This window comes from Manis javanica, chromosome 3, assembly GCF_040802235.1.
Source record: "Manis javanica isolate MJ-LG chromosome 3, MJ_LKY, whole genome shotgun sequence".
Taxonomy (NCBI): Eukaryota; Metazoa; Chordata; class Mammalia; order Pholidota; family Manidae; genus Manis; species Manis javanica.
Genome location: NC_133158.1, coordinates 111,701,860 through 111,717,179, shown reverse-complemented (window position 1 = coordinate 111,717,179; position 15,320 = coordinate 111,701,860).

The following is a 15,320-nucleotide window of genomic DNA, read 5'->3' as shown; positions in this document are numbered from 1 at the left end:
TACGAAGATGGCCATGATGCTAAATCATAAACACACTTGTTTTTATATACTTTACTCAAGCAAGATGATGCATTTTTCTTTAACTACCCTGCTGAATTTGGAATGCTAAAATTCTGGCTCTGTTTTGTACCAGCATTAGGCTACCCTCACAGGATGAGTTAGGACATTGTTTCTAGATTTGGTGGAACTCATTCAAAAAACAGGCAGGGCTTGGTGCCTTTCTTAGGGGGTAGTTCTCTGATGTTTTGGGGCATCTTTTGTAAGTTATTACACTAGTCAGGAATTTGCATTCTTTTTGAGTCAATTTTTGAAATTTGTTTCCCAATGAAACTTTAAAAAAAGATTGAAGTGTAATTGATATACAATCTTACATTGGTTTCAAATACACAACAGTGGTTCACTAGTTAACCTATATTATTAAATCCTCACCCCAACTAGTGCAGTTATTATCGTCAACATAGGAAGATGTTACAGAATCATTGACTGTATTTTCCATGCTGTACCACCATCCCTGTGACCAACTTATATTATGATTGAGAATTTTTGTTTCCCTTTATCCCCTTCAGTCTCCCCACCCACTCACCCCACTCCTACCCCATGGTAATGATCAGTAACTTCTCAGTGTCTGAGTCTACTGCTATTTTGTTCATTCTGTTTTGCTTTGTTTTTATATTACACAAATAAGTGGAATAGTATGATATTTTTCTTTCTCTGCCTGGTTATTTCACTTAGCATAATACCCTCTATGTCCATCCATGTTGTCTCAAATGGAAGGATTTCTTTTTTTGTGGCTGAATAATATTCCATGTGTGTGTACCACATCTTCTTTATCCACTCATCTATTGATGGATCCTTGCCAGAATTTGTTATTTCTTGTCATTTGGATAGTGGCCATCCTAACTGGTGTAAGGTGATATCTCATTGTGGTTTTAATTTGCATTTCCCTGATAATTAGTAATGTGTAGCATCTTTTCATGTGCCTGCTGGCTATTTGTATTTCTTCTCTGGAGAAGTGCCTGTTCAGGTTCTCTGCCTATTTCTTAATTGGGTTATTTGCTTTTTGGGTGTTGAGGTGTGTGTGTTCTTTATATATTTTGGATGTTAACCCCTTATCAGATACGTAATTTATGAATATATTCTCATACTGTAGAGTGCCTTTTTGTTCTGCTGATGGTGTCCTTTGCTGTACAGAAGCTTTTTAATTTGATGTACTCCCACTTGTTCATTTTTTATTTTGTTTCCCTTGCCTGAGAAGATGTGTCCAGGAAAAAGTTGCTCATGCTTATATTCAAAAGATTTTTGCCTATTTTTCTTCTACATCTAGTCTTTTAAGTTTTGGAAATAAAAACACAGAAAAGTACTTGGATTATATTTTTTAAAACTCTGAGTACCCCACCCAGAATTGACTATTACTAGTCTTTTCTCATATTTCCTTTAAAGTTTTTGAATATAAGAACTAAAATATTCAAATGAAGTGGATGTTCTTTCTGTATTCACCTTCAGTTCCATGTTATAAACCTTGCTCCACGGTAACTTCTCTCTTGCTTTTGCATTCATATGTTTAAAAATGGCATATGGTTTTATGTGTTTTCAAATCTGTATAACTAGTAACGAGCTGGACATTGTTTTTCAAATTTGTTTTTTGCTGAACATTATCTGAGATTTATGTCTTCATATATATAAAGTTTGCTTCTTTTAATTATTATATAGTATTTTTATTATATGAAAACACAAAATATTCTACCTGAAATGGATCAATATCTATGGTAAGCATTTAGATCTTTCCAGGTTTTTCACTATTATGAACAACACTGTAACTTTCTTAAATGTGATTTTTTTCTGATCTTGTACAAAAGTTTCCTGGGATTCAAGCCAGAGTGGATCAGTAGAGTTGTAGTTTATGCGTATTTTCAATTTTACTATATATTTTCAAATTTCTCTCTAAACTAATTATACTTGGTGGCAGATTTAATATTTAATTTTATTTTATTAGACTTATTTTTTATTTTAAATTGAATTGGTCTAATTGCTAAGGTTAGGCATGTATTCATATGTTCATCATTTGAATTTCTTCCTTTGTGAATTACCTGTTTTTGCTTATTTTTCCTCTTTAAGTTTGTTTTTATATTCATCAATGTCTATACATGGATACTTTAACAGGCCAAAGAGTTCTTTACGATCTATTAAGAAAAAGTCTACTGTAGTACCCAACACCCAGTTTCTTGTGTCTCATTCTTCAGAGGTGATCATTTTCAACTTTCACTTGTTTGGCCATCTATTTCCATGTTTTTATATGCTAAGCTTATAATGGTATAACTTGATTTCTCAACGTTAGCATTATCTGTTGAGTTCCCATGAGAGAAGGTAAAGTTCTTTTGAAAGGTGGCAAGAATTTAATTCTCCTACCTCCAATAAACAAATATAATTGCCAGTCCCTCTCTCCCCATCCCCCCAATATGATTATATAATCATTATTTTTTACATTATTCTGTTTATATAAATGCTACTCAGAATGTTCTGTGTATTAAGTCAGTTACATTTGCTTTCTTGAACAACTTTTTGCTTTTCTTTGAAGTTAACTATTAACTAGTGTATTGGTTTCCTAGGCCTGTCATAACAAATTACCATAAACTGGATGGTTTAAAATAACATAAATTATTCTCTCAATTCTGGAGGCCAGAAGTCTGAAATCAAGCTTCTGGTGATGACCAGCAACCCTTGGTCTCCCTTGGCTTGTGGCTGCACAATTCTTATCTCTGTCTTGGTCTTCATATGGCCTTCTTTCCTGTATGTCTTTGTATCTCCAAATTTCACATCTAAGGACACCAGTCATTGGATTTAGGTCCCACACTAATTTAGTATGACCTCCCTTTAACTTGATAACATCTGCAAAGACCTTATTTGCAAATGAGACACATTATAAGGCTGAAGGTGGCATGGGGAGGGGGGCAACATATCTTTTGGGGGAATATGATTTAACCCACATCTACTAATAACTCCTTTTTCATTTGCGTAGTTTTCTATATATCACAATTCAGTCTCAAAGTCTCTAATTGTTTTGTTTACCCTCTGCCCTTCCACTACCCCACCCTAATACATTTAAAGACATCGACCATTCTGATTATTTCTATCTTATCTATTTAGGCACCAATATATGTGTCTGGGGCTCCTTCTGTGAGAAATGCGCTCACTGGTCGGAACTTGGTAAGTAGACACGGAGTCAGAGAGCCCGCGCAGCGGGGCTGTAGGGGCGGTCTTGCAGCATCGCGTGTCTGGTGAGCAGGCACACTCAGGGCTGTTACAACAAGCAATTTCTTCCTTAGCGTGGGAGTCCCTCCCCTGGTTCTTTATTGGCTGAGTACGACAGTGTTTGCATTCTTTCCCAGACATTGCCTAAGCAAGTTATATCTATATTAGGCTTTTTTACATTCGTCTTAATTTTGTTGGCTGGTTTAAAACTTTCTCTGCATTTTTTTTTTTTGAAGTGACGCACCGCCTGCCCATTCTTAATCTCCCTTCTCCTCCCAGCTGGACTGACTCCCTGGTGCATGTTCTGACATGTAGGCTTCTTTTTAATACCCTTTTGTGTAAATGTTAATTCCTCTGGGAATAAAGCACATTTAGTTTTATGCCATTTCTGACACTCCCTTGGTTTTGCCTCTTCGGTTTCATCTTCGGGTTAACCTTCATCTGGTACCAAGTTGGCTGCTCTCACAGCCCTACACCCCCAAATTCAATGGAAGATCCTTTTTCAATTGCCTGCACAAACTCCTGTCAGCTGCTCTCCCTTACTGGTCCCAAATGGGTCACATGGTTATGCTTGAACCGATTCTGTAGATGAGTTCCACACATCTTGGGGCCTGAGGTAGGGCCTCACCACAAGCAAATAACCCGAATATTAGCCTCAGGGCAAAACTATGGTGCTGAAATGGGTGCTGGGCAAAAACACAAAATGTCTACTACATGGAAGTTACTTGTATGTGGTGGGTAATTATTTCCTCCAGTTTGTATTGCCTTTTGATTTTGTTTATAATATTTTTTGCTATGCAGATATTTTTAAACTATTCAAACTGGTTTTTTTTTTTGGTTTTTGACTCTTATATTGTGCTTAGAAATGTCTTTTGTCCCTGAAAAAGAACATTTATTTTTTGGCTTCAAAGTGTAGACTTTAGTATAATAATTGTTTCTACCTTATTAACTAGGTCTTTAGATCTTCCAGAATCTTATTTTATTTCTACTTGATCTTTTATGGCTTGAATGAGGTGATTTAATTATTTATAATAAATGTAATAAAAAGTCTTTTATTATTAGAGTCTACTTACTATATATTATTCTACTTACTATATTTTTTGATAGCTTTAGGTTTTGAATTTTGATGCCATGCCAATAGCAATATTTATGATTGATATGTCTTGATTGAGGATTATATCTGCTATAAAGTGTCTGTTTTTGTCTTGCTTACTTTTTATTGTGAATTCAAACTTTCCTGAAATTAAGAACACCACTGTTTTCTTTTTGTTTTCATTTTCTAAATATGCCTTTGTCCTTCTTTCAATGTCATTCTCTTACCCTTAGACTTTCAAATACACACACACACACACACACACACACACACACACACACACACACACACACACACAGTTTCTCAGTGTTCCTATTGATCAGCATCTTAATAAATATGAAGATAAATTTTAATTTTTTAAACTTAATAAAGATACAAATTTTAGCATGCTTTTACTTCTGTTTTGTCCAGTGTCCCCAGGCCCATCTCTCATGTTGAGATCACCTGAGAGTTAGATGATAATTGATTTTTTAAAACAGCTAACAGTGATTTTAATGTAACTGTTTTACTCTGGTTCTCCGACCCATATATTTACAGTATTCTATGTTTTTTCCTACGACTCATATTTAGCTGGAATACATCCTTTCTAATTATTACTGACAATAATATCTCAAATATCTTTATATCACTCTTCAACCTAAAATATAGTTTGTGTTGTAAAGAATTTAGTCTGAGGATCATTTTCCTTTGGAAATTTGAAAATTTTTCTCCTGTGTCTTCCTAATAGTCAGTGCTGCTCATGAGGTGCAATGCCACATTGAGTCTCATTCCTTTTGGAAGTGTTTATTTTTCGTGTTATCAAAGTCTCAGGGTAGAAGATGCACATGCATATGTGTATCTATATGCTTGTTGGTTAATTTTATGTGTCAATTTGATTGGGCCATGGGCCATGGTGTCCATATATGCAGTCAAACATTATTCTGGATGTTTCTGTGAGGATGTTTTCAGATGAGATTAACATTTGAATCAGGGGACTTTAAGTGAAGCAGATTGCTCTCATGTGGTTGGGCTTTATCCAATCAGCTCCAATCAGCTGAAGGCCTGAATAGGACAAAAAGCTGTTCTCGCCAGGGCAAGAGGAAATTCTGCACCAGATAACCTTTGGACTTGAACTGTAATATCAGTTCTTCCTGGGTAACCAACCTTCTGGCCCACCCTGCAGATCTTGGGGCTTGTCAACTTCCATAATTGTGCAAATCATGCAAGCCAATTTCATATATATATATATATATATATATATATATATGATCTCTCTCTCTCTCTCTATATATATATATGATCTCTCTCTCTCTCTCTATATATATATGATCTCTCTCTCTCTCTCTCTCTCTCTCTCTCTCTCTCTCTCTCTCTCTCTGTGAGCTGTCAGCAGCCAACAGGTGGCAAAACGAGTGACTTGTTGCCTAAGGGGGGGGTCAGGGTTGCTTACTGCAGCACCCACTACACCATATCTTTGTCATTTTGAGAGAAATTTAGGCATCCAACTAGCATTTCCTCTCCTTAGTTGAATATATTCTGCTTGTTGGCTTATGTATTAAGATTTTTATTTGGTAATCATTTTTTCCTAATACAGGGTTTTAAAAATAATAATCTTCTGATGAAATATCCATTCTTATCATCCTGAGATTTTTCAATTATATTATTTTCAAAGTTTCTATTTCTTTGATGTATAAATTCCAATTTGGTGTTCTCTCCTTTGCTCATAAAGTTTTTTTTTTATGGTGTTTTTTACTTCAGATATTTTGTTTGTGGTTGCATGCCCAACTCTGGCTGAGGTTCTGAACATACTGAAGACAGTATGCACACCCCAGCCAGCCTCTAGGGGTTTTAGAAGGGGCTGTTACAGACAGGGTGGACCAGTAGCTTCTATAAGGGAAGTGGCGCTCCCTGCTCCTCCTGATCATGGTCTCTGGCTCAGTACTCACACCCAGTGCGCCAGTCTGTCTCTCTTCTCTATTCAAGGTAGGGAGTTTGGGGTAGCTTGCCTATTGCTCTGATACTGATGTAATCAGCCTCACGGTTGCTCCAGACATCACTCCAATTCCTTACATCCACTTGGAGTTTTTCTAGAATTACCATCCCATATAGCTTTCCTTTATCTTTTCTGTTCCCTTTTCAGGATGGGTGGGCCACTGTATCACTTAGCTCAGCATCCTTTCTGTCTTCCTTTTAGTGTTCCTTCCTGGATTACTAATGCTGGATCCCTCAAAACTACATTTTTTTGGATTCCCTTGATGCTCTAGTTGATATAGGCTCCACCAATCACTCATGAGTTTTAGAAGGCAGAAGTGGAACACTCTGAGGTGAACGCTGACTTCCATTGTTTCTACTATTTCTGCTGACAAGCTGAGTTGTGGACTAGTTTGATTTTTCTGCAACAACTGTGGTAAGATTCTTAGTGTTAGCTCTCTGGCATCATGAGTTTTGAGAGGCAGGTATAGGTCCTCCATTTTGCTGCTTGGATGGTGGCATAGATGGCCTGAATCTAGAGTCAGAAGCTGCATGAGCTGATTCCTGATTCCAGTTTCCTGACTGTGGCAGGGCCAGAAGCTCAGTTCTGTAATGTAACTTTAGGAGATATTCCTTGAAGTTCAGCCCAGAGCTGCTCTTTTCAGACCTCCCAGTGGTTGTCATACCTATTAGATATTCTGTAATAAATTCCTTTTAGCTTAAATGAACTAGAGTGTATTTTGTTGCATACAATGGAAGCCTCACTGATATACGGGGACTCTTGGCATTTTCTGGTATGTTATGGTAATGTCTTCTTATTTCAGAGATATTTTAGATTTAATATTTTAGGGGTATTTGGCTCTATCACTGCTAGTGGTTTTGGGGGGGATCGTAGTAGGATCAAATGCTTAGGCATTTTGATTTTATTTTCCCAGTGAGAATTCATTTTTCTCAGAGGCAATAGAATAAAATAGCATACTATAACAAGTGATAAAGGGTCTAAGACCCTTGCAACGTAAGAGATAATACCTCTCTTCTTTTGGGACAAGAGATTTTTAACAGATTCTTGCCTAATCAAAGCCTGGTTTATATTTTAATAGAAACTACAAGTTGCAGCTGGTTTTCTTCATATCTAGGACTGGCACCAAGTGTCCTCTTGATTTAAGGGGGCTCTTTAGGGGACTTCAGTTAATTCCCCCATAGTTTACTAGGCTAAAATAATGAATTAACCTAACATAATTTTCATTGAGTGCATCTTCAAAAATGGTTCTAAACCTTTATAGCCAAATAAATTTTTCCAAATACCCTCTGATTCCATAAAGCATAAGTGCTTCAAGGTTAATCATTACACTTAAAATACTGTGACACAGACTGAAAGAAAATACTTGCAAAAGACATGTCTGATAGAGGACTGTTATCCAAAATATGTAAAGAACTCTTAAAACTCAATAATAAGAAAACAAACAACTTGATTTAAAAAGAAAGCAAAAAATCTGGATTCCCTAACAAGGAAAATATACAGATGGCAACTAAGCACATGAAAAGATGATCAATATTACATGTCTTCAGGAAATCTCAAATTAAAACAACAATGGGCCAAAATCCAAAACACCAACACTGGTGCTGGTGAGGATGTGAAGCAATCAGAACTCATATTGCTGGAGAGAATGAAAAGCAGTGCAGCCACTTTGGAAGACAGTTTGGTGATTTCTTACAAAACTAAACATACTCTTACCACATGATATGCAATGGTGCTCCTGGGTACCTATCCAAGTGACTTGAAAACATGTGTCCACCCAAAAACTTGCACATTGATCTTTATAGCAGCTTTATTCATAATTGCCAAAACTTGGAAGCACTCAAGATGTCCTTTAGTAGGTGAAGGATAAATAAACTGTGATATATCCAGACAGAATATTTTAAAAAAATAAATGAGCTATCAAGCTATGAAGAGATATGGAGAAACCTTAAATGCATGTTACTAAGTGAAAGAAGCCAATCTAAAAAGATTACATATGGTATGATTCCAACTATATGTCCTTCTGGAAAAGGCAAAACTGTAAAGACAGGAAAAAGATCAGTGGTTACCAAGAGATAGTGGAGAGGGAGGGATTAATAGGTGGAGTACAGAATATTTTTAGGGCAATGAAACACTCTGTATGGTACTATAATATAGTGTACCATGCCATATACCTTTGTCAAAACTCATAGAATGCACACATCATGTGTAACCTATGGTGTAAACTATGGACTTTGGTTGGGAATGATGTGTCAATGCAGGTTCATTGACCGCAACAAATGTACTGCTTTGGTGTGTTTGCTGTTGATAGTGGGGGAGTCTGTGTGGGGGTGTAATGGGAGAAAGGGTATTTGAGAATTCTCTGAATCTTCCACTCAATTTTGCTGTGAGTCTAAAACTGCTCTAAAAAAATACAGCTTATTAAAAACAAGCTATGACACCCTAAAAAACATTTTTTTATTTGGTTAGACTTAGAAGTATAATTTTAAATATTTTTATTAAAATTACATTTAAAAGTAGAGTCCAAAGATAAGCATTTTTATTTAATAAAATGCCTTCTATTATTTTACTATTACCATAATTATTGTTTGACTTAAAAATCTTTAGTAGTCCTCATAAATTTAGTGACCAGTGATAGTCATTTTGAAAAAAAAATATGCTCGCCAAAATTGCTTTCTGTTCCTTGTATTGCTGTAAATATTCTCATGCTATAATAATAATGTCAGTTAAAGATTTTAAAAGAAAATCTCTTGGACATAAACATTAGCAACCTCTTCATGAACATATCTCCCCGGGCAAGGAAAACAAAAGCAAAAACGGACAAGTGGGACTATATCAAGCTGAAAAGCTTCTGTACAGCAAAGGACACCATCAATAGAACAAAAAGGTATCCTACAGTATGGGAGAATATATTTATAAATGACAGATCCGATAAAGGCTTGACATCCAAAATATATAAAGAGCTCATGCACCTCAACAAACAAAAAGCAAATAAGCCAATTAAAAAATGGGCAGAGGAGCTGAACAGACAGAAATTCAGTTGGCCAACAGACACATGAAAAGATGCTCCACATAGCTAGTTATCAGAGAAATGCAAATTAAAACCACAATGAGATATCACCTCACACCAGTAAGGATGGCTACCATCCAAAAGACAAACAACAACAAATGTTGGCGAGGTTGTGGAGAAAGAGGAACCCTCCTACACTACTGGTGGGAATGTAAATTAGTTAAACCATTGTGGAAAGCAATATGGAGGTTCCTCAAAATGCTCAAAATAGACTTACCATTTGACCCAGGAATTCCACTTCTAGGAATTTACCCTAAGGATGCAGCACTCCAGTTTGAAAAAGACAGATGCACCCCTATGTTTATCGTAGCACTATTTACAATAGCCAAGAAATGGAAGCAACCTAAGTGTCCATCAGTAGATGAATGGATAAAGAAGATGTGGTACATATACACAATGGAATATTATTCAGCCATAAGAAGAAAACAAATCCTACCATTTGCAACAACATGGATGGAGCTAGAGGGTATTATGCTCAGTGAAATAAGCCAAGCAGAGAAAGACAAATACCAAATGATTTCACTCATCTGTGGAATGTAAGAACAAAAGAAAAACTTAAGGAACAAAACAGCAGCAGAATCGCAGAACCCAAGAATGGACTAATAGTTACCAAAGGGAAAGAGACTGGGGAGAATGGGAGGGTAGGGAGGGATAAGGGCGGGGAAGAAGAAAGGGGGTATTATGATTAGCATGTATAATGTGGGGGGTGGGGGAAAGGGTAGGGCTGTGCAACACAGAGAAGACAAGTAGTGACTCTGTAACATCTTACTATGCTGATGGACAGTGACTGTAATGGGGTTTGTGGGGGGGACTTGGGATAGGGGAAAGCCTAGTAAACATAATGTTCTTCATGTAATTGTAGATTAATGATAACAAAATAAAAATAAATAAATAAATAATAAAAAATAAATAAAAGAATCCCTCCAATGCTGCACAGCCAGCAAGTAAGTTGTATGGTTATGTGCCAGTTCAGCTTTGTTTGCATCAGCCAGTTGAATTGTCAAGATGCTTACTCATCCACTGGATAATTTCACAACCCTCTTCTTAAATTAGATTGTTTTGGACAATTTTATCCTGGAAACAAAATCTAGGCTTCATATTATATTCAGAAATAGTAGATTTGGGTCTTTATTCCAGCTGGTAGGGTGTATACATTTACTCCTGTACCCTAGGAACAGCTGCTCAAAATGCTGAAGGGTGCATTCAATTCCATTAACTTTGGCACAACAGAAAGTCATGTAAAAGAGGGAGACTTTTTTAGCCTGTCAATGGTTGGAAAATTAAATTTTTAAATGCTTTAAAAAAAATTTCTACAGGTGGTCAGATCTTACAAACTTTGGACCAGCAATGACCTCATCACCTTCAGCTGGTCTAAAGTTATCTTTGGCTGCTGCATACTTTATGAAATCTTGTTAATTATGATTGTTTTTCCTAGTTGTCTTTCTGGATAAATTTTTATAAAACCTTTATTTTTATCACTTACATAACTACATAAAATATTTTCATTGGTGTCAAAATGTCGTGTTATTGCCAAGCAGATTCCATTTCAACTTCTAGAAATTATTGGCAAGTTAATATTCACATTTTAATGGCACCCTTGCCATAGTATTAAATCTTGCTTTACTGAAATTCACAACCAAATTCATAATTACATTGTATTTTTACAGAAAAAAGCACAGAATAAACAACCTTTTTGAAAGAGACAAACAATGAATGAAATTCAGTGTCTTTTTGAAGTTGAGTTTTCATGAAAATGATTATCATGAATACTCATTATTTACTTCTTTTCAGCACAGTGATATTTTGTTTAGGAATTACAAACTGAATTTTTCTTCCAGCTTTTGAAACTTTACCTATCTGTCTTGCCAATAGGTTTCAGCACCGGGCAAGTTCACTATGGATTCAATGAGACTGAAAAATGACAATGGAACGTTCTTGGGGTGAAAGGGTTTATATCTAACTTTATTCCCATGGTGGCAGGTCAATCACTAGAATCCAGTCCAGTCAGGGCGAGTCTGCATGCAGCAAGTCGGTCTCTGCCTCTGGGCCTCTAGGCCCCCGCAGCCATCTCAGTCTCTGTCCTTGGCACTGCCACCACTCCAGTCTCTGCTCTCCTGCAGCCTTGTGGCCGTGCCACCGTGTTGCCCAGAGCACTGGGTGGAGCTCTTTATATAGAGTCAACAGCAACGTATTGCCCACACGTGTGTAGTGAGCCAGCTAACTAGGGCCAGGTGAGAGTCCTGGCCATAGAAACCTTCACTTTATCCACACTATCCATTTCTATTTCAAAAATTAAAAAGTAAGAAACTTATATTCCTACCTAGGCATTTGGTTTCTCCTTAGAGATGTCAATTTAAGGAAATTCAGTCTCCATAGATGTTATTTCAAGAATTTAATTGTTTAGCTGCAAAGCTCCACTTTGGGGTAACAAATGCCCTTTGGGGATTGCATGTTGAAGCCACATTTAGTAGATGCTCAGAAATCAGCTTTCAGCAGTAGTCACATTTACTTTTGTCTCCAGCCTGTTAGAAGCTCTCAGAGAAGCTAGAGAAGACTAAAAGGCTAACTTTGATTAGGTCTGCCAGAACCTGTGTTCTCACTCTGAGGTTCTTCTTTGCCTAGACCTTGCATATCCCCTTGTATGGACTGAATCATGCTCCCCTCCGCCCCTAAATTCTTATATTGAAGCCATAACCTCTGATATGATGGTATTTGGAAGTGGGGCCTTCGGGACATAATTAGGTTTGGGTGCAGTCTTGGGAAGCAAGGCTGTCATGACAGGGTTGGTGTCTTTATAAGAAGAGACATCAGAGAGCTCTCTTTCTCTCCCTGCCACGTGAGCACGCTGTGAGAAGGCAGCCATCTGTAAACCAGCAAGAGAGCCCTCACCGCAACTCAGCCATGCTGGCATCTTGACCTCCACCTTCCAGGTTCAGAACTGTGAGATATACATGTCTGTTGTTTAAGCCACTCAGTCTGTGGCATTCTGTCATGGCTGCCCAAATGTGTCCCTCAAGGACAAGAGACTTGGAACCTGAGCAGAAGCAAAAGGTGCAGTGGGGAATTTAGATTATGGTCCAAGCAGTTCAGCAATACATGTTTTAAAGTTTCCATTATTGCCTCAATACTCTCTTTTAGTGTGTGAATAGAACCTCAGAAGAAGGTTAAGTTGAAGAGACCATTAAACAGACAGCTTTCCAGTGGAACCAATTAAGTTTGTAAGTCAAATTACTGTATACTGATTTGCTAATGAAGGGAAATTTTAAAAGTAGTTGTTATTTTTAGAAAACTGAATTTGTAGTTTAAATTAAGGAATATTCTGAGCTGGGCACTATGCCTTCCTCATAATATTCTCATTGAATATTTGTTGATTTGACTTAAAATGTTTTCTACTTCATGGCATAAATTTAGCAAAGAATAGGGTTCCTATCAAACCTTTTATTACATTCTTTTGAGAAAGTATACCTTTATAGCTCACTCATGCTAGATGTGGCACTAATTACTTGGGTGTGAGGGTACAGATTTGCCTTTGCAAATTTGGAAAAGCAGCTTAAAAATAAGTAATGCACACCTAGGTTTATTTATATATACTTATGAATTTTAAAACTAGTATCTCCTTTTTCATAGTCACACCCTACTAGAATCTGGTCTCCATAATCTCAAGCCAATTGTGGTGAATTAAGTAGACTTTGAAAAAAATCTGCAAGGAAAGCCTAAGGAATTGCAAAAATACTGTTGGCACCTCAGAGGTGGCATGCATGGGGAAGGTTTTCTGTGGTGGATGAAAGTGATCTTGCATATGTTTTGCTGCTTTCTCTCAAAGAAAGGAAAGGTGGTCTATAAATATGAAGACATTGTTACTAGGAAAATGTTAATTTTAGGTAATGTTTCTTTGTAAAATCAAAAACATATTTTTCTCTCTGGTGTAAGAGTACTCATAGTAAAGGTTTAGCAATGATAGGAAGCAGCTTGTCTGGATGAAATTATCCAATTTAAGCCATTAAGAAAAATAGAAAACTTCTAGGTTCACTAAAATCAGTATGTCTGGGTGAGAACAGAACATGGTATCGAATAAATGATTAGGTTAGAGCTGCCTAAACTATTGGTGAATTTTCATATGATTTGGGAATATGGATAAAACTAGCATGACAACTTCAGCATTTGGGATACATATGCCTTTTAACCTGTAGACAGTAAGGATAGTTTTGAATCACTTAGATCTTTTTGTCTTCTCAAAAATACCTCATGAACATCTCATCTTTCTCTTCCTGAAGAAAATATAATTTTTTTTGAAATCCAGTCAATGTTTCCTGAAGGCATCTAGTCAGTGTTATTTATTTCCTGGATCAGATTAATGTTTGTAGGGTCAAGAAAGCTAAGGTAACTAAACAGAATCTGTGAGCCATTATATTTTGGGTGATGACTACCTTAAAGTTCAGTGAGGAAAAACTCTCTATGTGTGTATTAGCAATATATGTACACACACACACACACATGTGGAATATATATGTTTAAATATATAGAACATATATATGCATGTTTTAGGATTTAAAAAAGTATATGTATATTAATACATATATATTCCTAATACACATGCATATATAGTTACATAAACGGAAAAGCAAAGTGATGAATGTTTGGTAAAAGACAAAGAAAGACTTTGCCTTTGGTTACTCCATGCCATCTTGGAAATAGCAAATATCTAGGACATGAGGATTATAGTTTGACCCTGAGCATGAGCAGATCTGTATGTTAAGGAAATTATTCAAATTTTAAAAGTTTCATTAAATGAATCATCTCACAAATGATTTTCAGCAGGAGCACTTCTCCTTAAATTTCTTGGATCGTCCTCCCCCCACACCTCACTGATTTGTTCGTAGGGGACGCCTCAGCCATCGTTTCTTGCTTGGTGTAAGTACTAACCATCTAAAGTAGTCTGTAATGAAACAGTAACTTTTGAAATGGTTTCCCAACTTTCAATAAGATCCCTGTGTACATTTATCATTGTAGTAGATGTATAGGGAAGTTACTAGGGAATAGCAAAAGCTTTTCAAGGAACACTTGGATTGTATGAAGTCAGCTACCAGAGGCCAATGTCCAATTGGACTTTCATAGGCAAATGTATTGTTTCTATCCCAATGGGGAGTAGAATGTAAATATCTTGGCTTGCTAAGGCTGTAAAAACAGCCCATCCATTGAAATAACTTAGCTTTCATACTTCAAATAAATAATTCTCCTGATTACTTAGATAATATCTCAATTAGATAGAAATGCACTTAGGCAGAACTGAGTGCATGTGGTTATCCAAATCCAGGACTGTTATTATGTTTGCACACCAGGCACTTCAAGTCTAAGTAAATTCTCTTGGTTAAATCTGTCAAGGTATGAGGCTGAGTGAGGACACACCAACCTCACCTGCCTTGGGGCACTACTGAGACCAGTTGGCTCTTGCAGAACCATGAAATTTTTTTTTATTTTTCTGCATAAATTATGCCATGGAACTGTGTGGCCTCTGGGACTCCTGTTCTTGTAAAGTGGCCCAACATTTTTGTTGGCTGAAGTGCAGGGTGAGAATTGCTCATCAACCTTGCAGAGCAACTGGAGACCTCTTTTGGGGTTCATTGGTTAACCTGCACTGAGGATCAGTTAATGACCAAGTGAAGGAAATGTTAATATTAAATTAAAATACATGAAGAAGGATTCCTACCAGGATCAGGTAAGTTAGATGCAGCAGGGGCATTGAGATACAGAATTCAGGGAATGAACCAAGGGCTTTGTTCTTTCCTAAGGCATGCAGAACTCATTATTGCTGTTGGAAATGATATCCACAGGGCTGAGTGTCTCTAGTAAGTCAGGGGTTGGAAATCCTTAGACTCAACTTCATTGGCCAAAGAACTTCTTTAAAGAGACGATTGCTTGCCCAACTGTGAGAACATTCA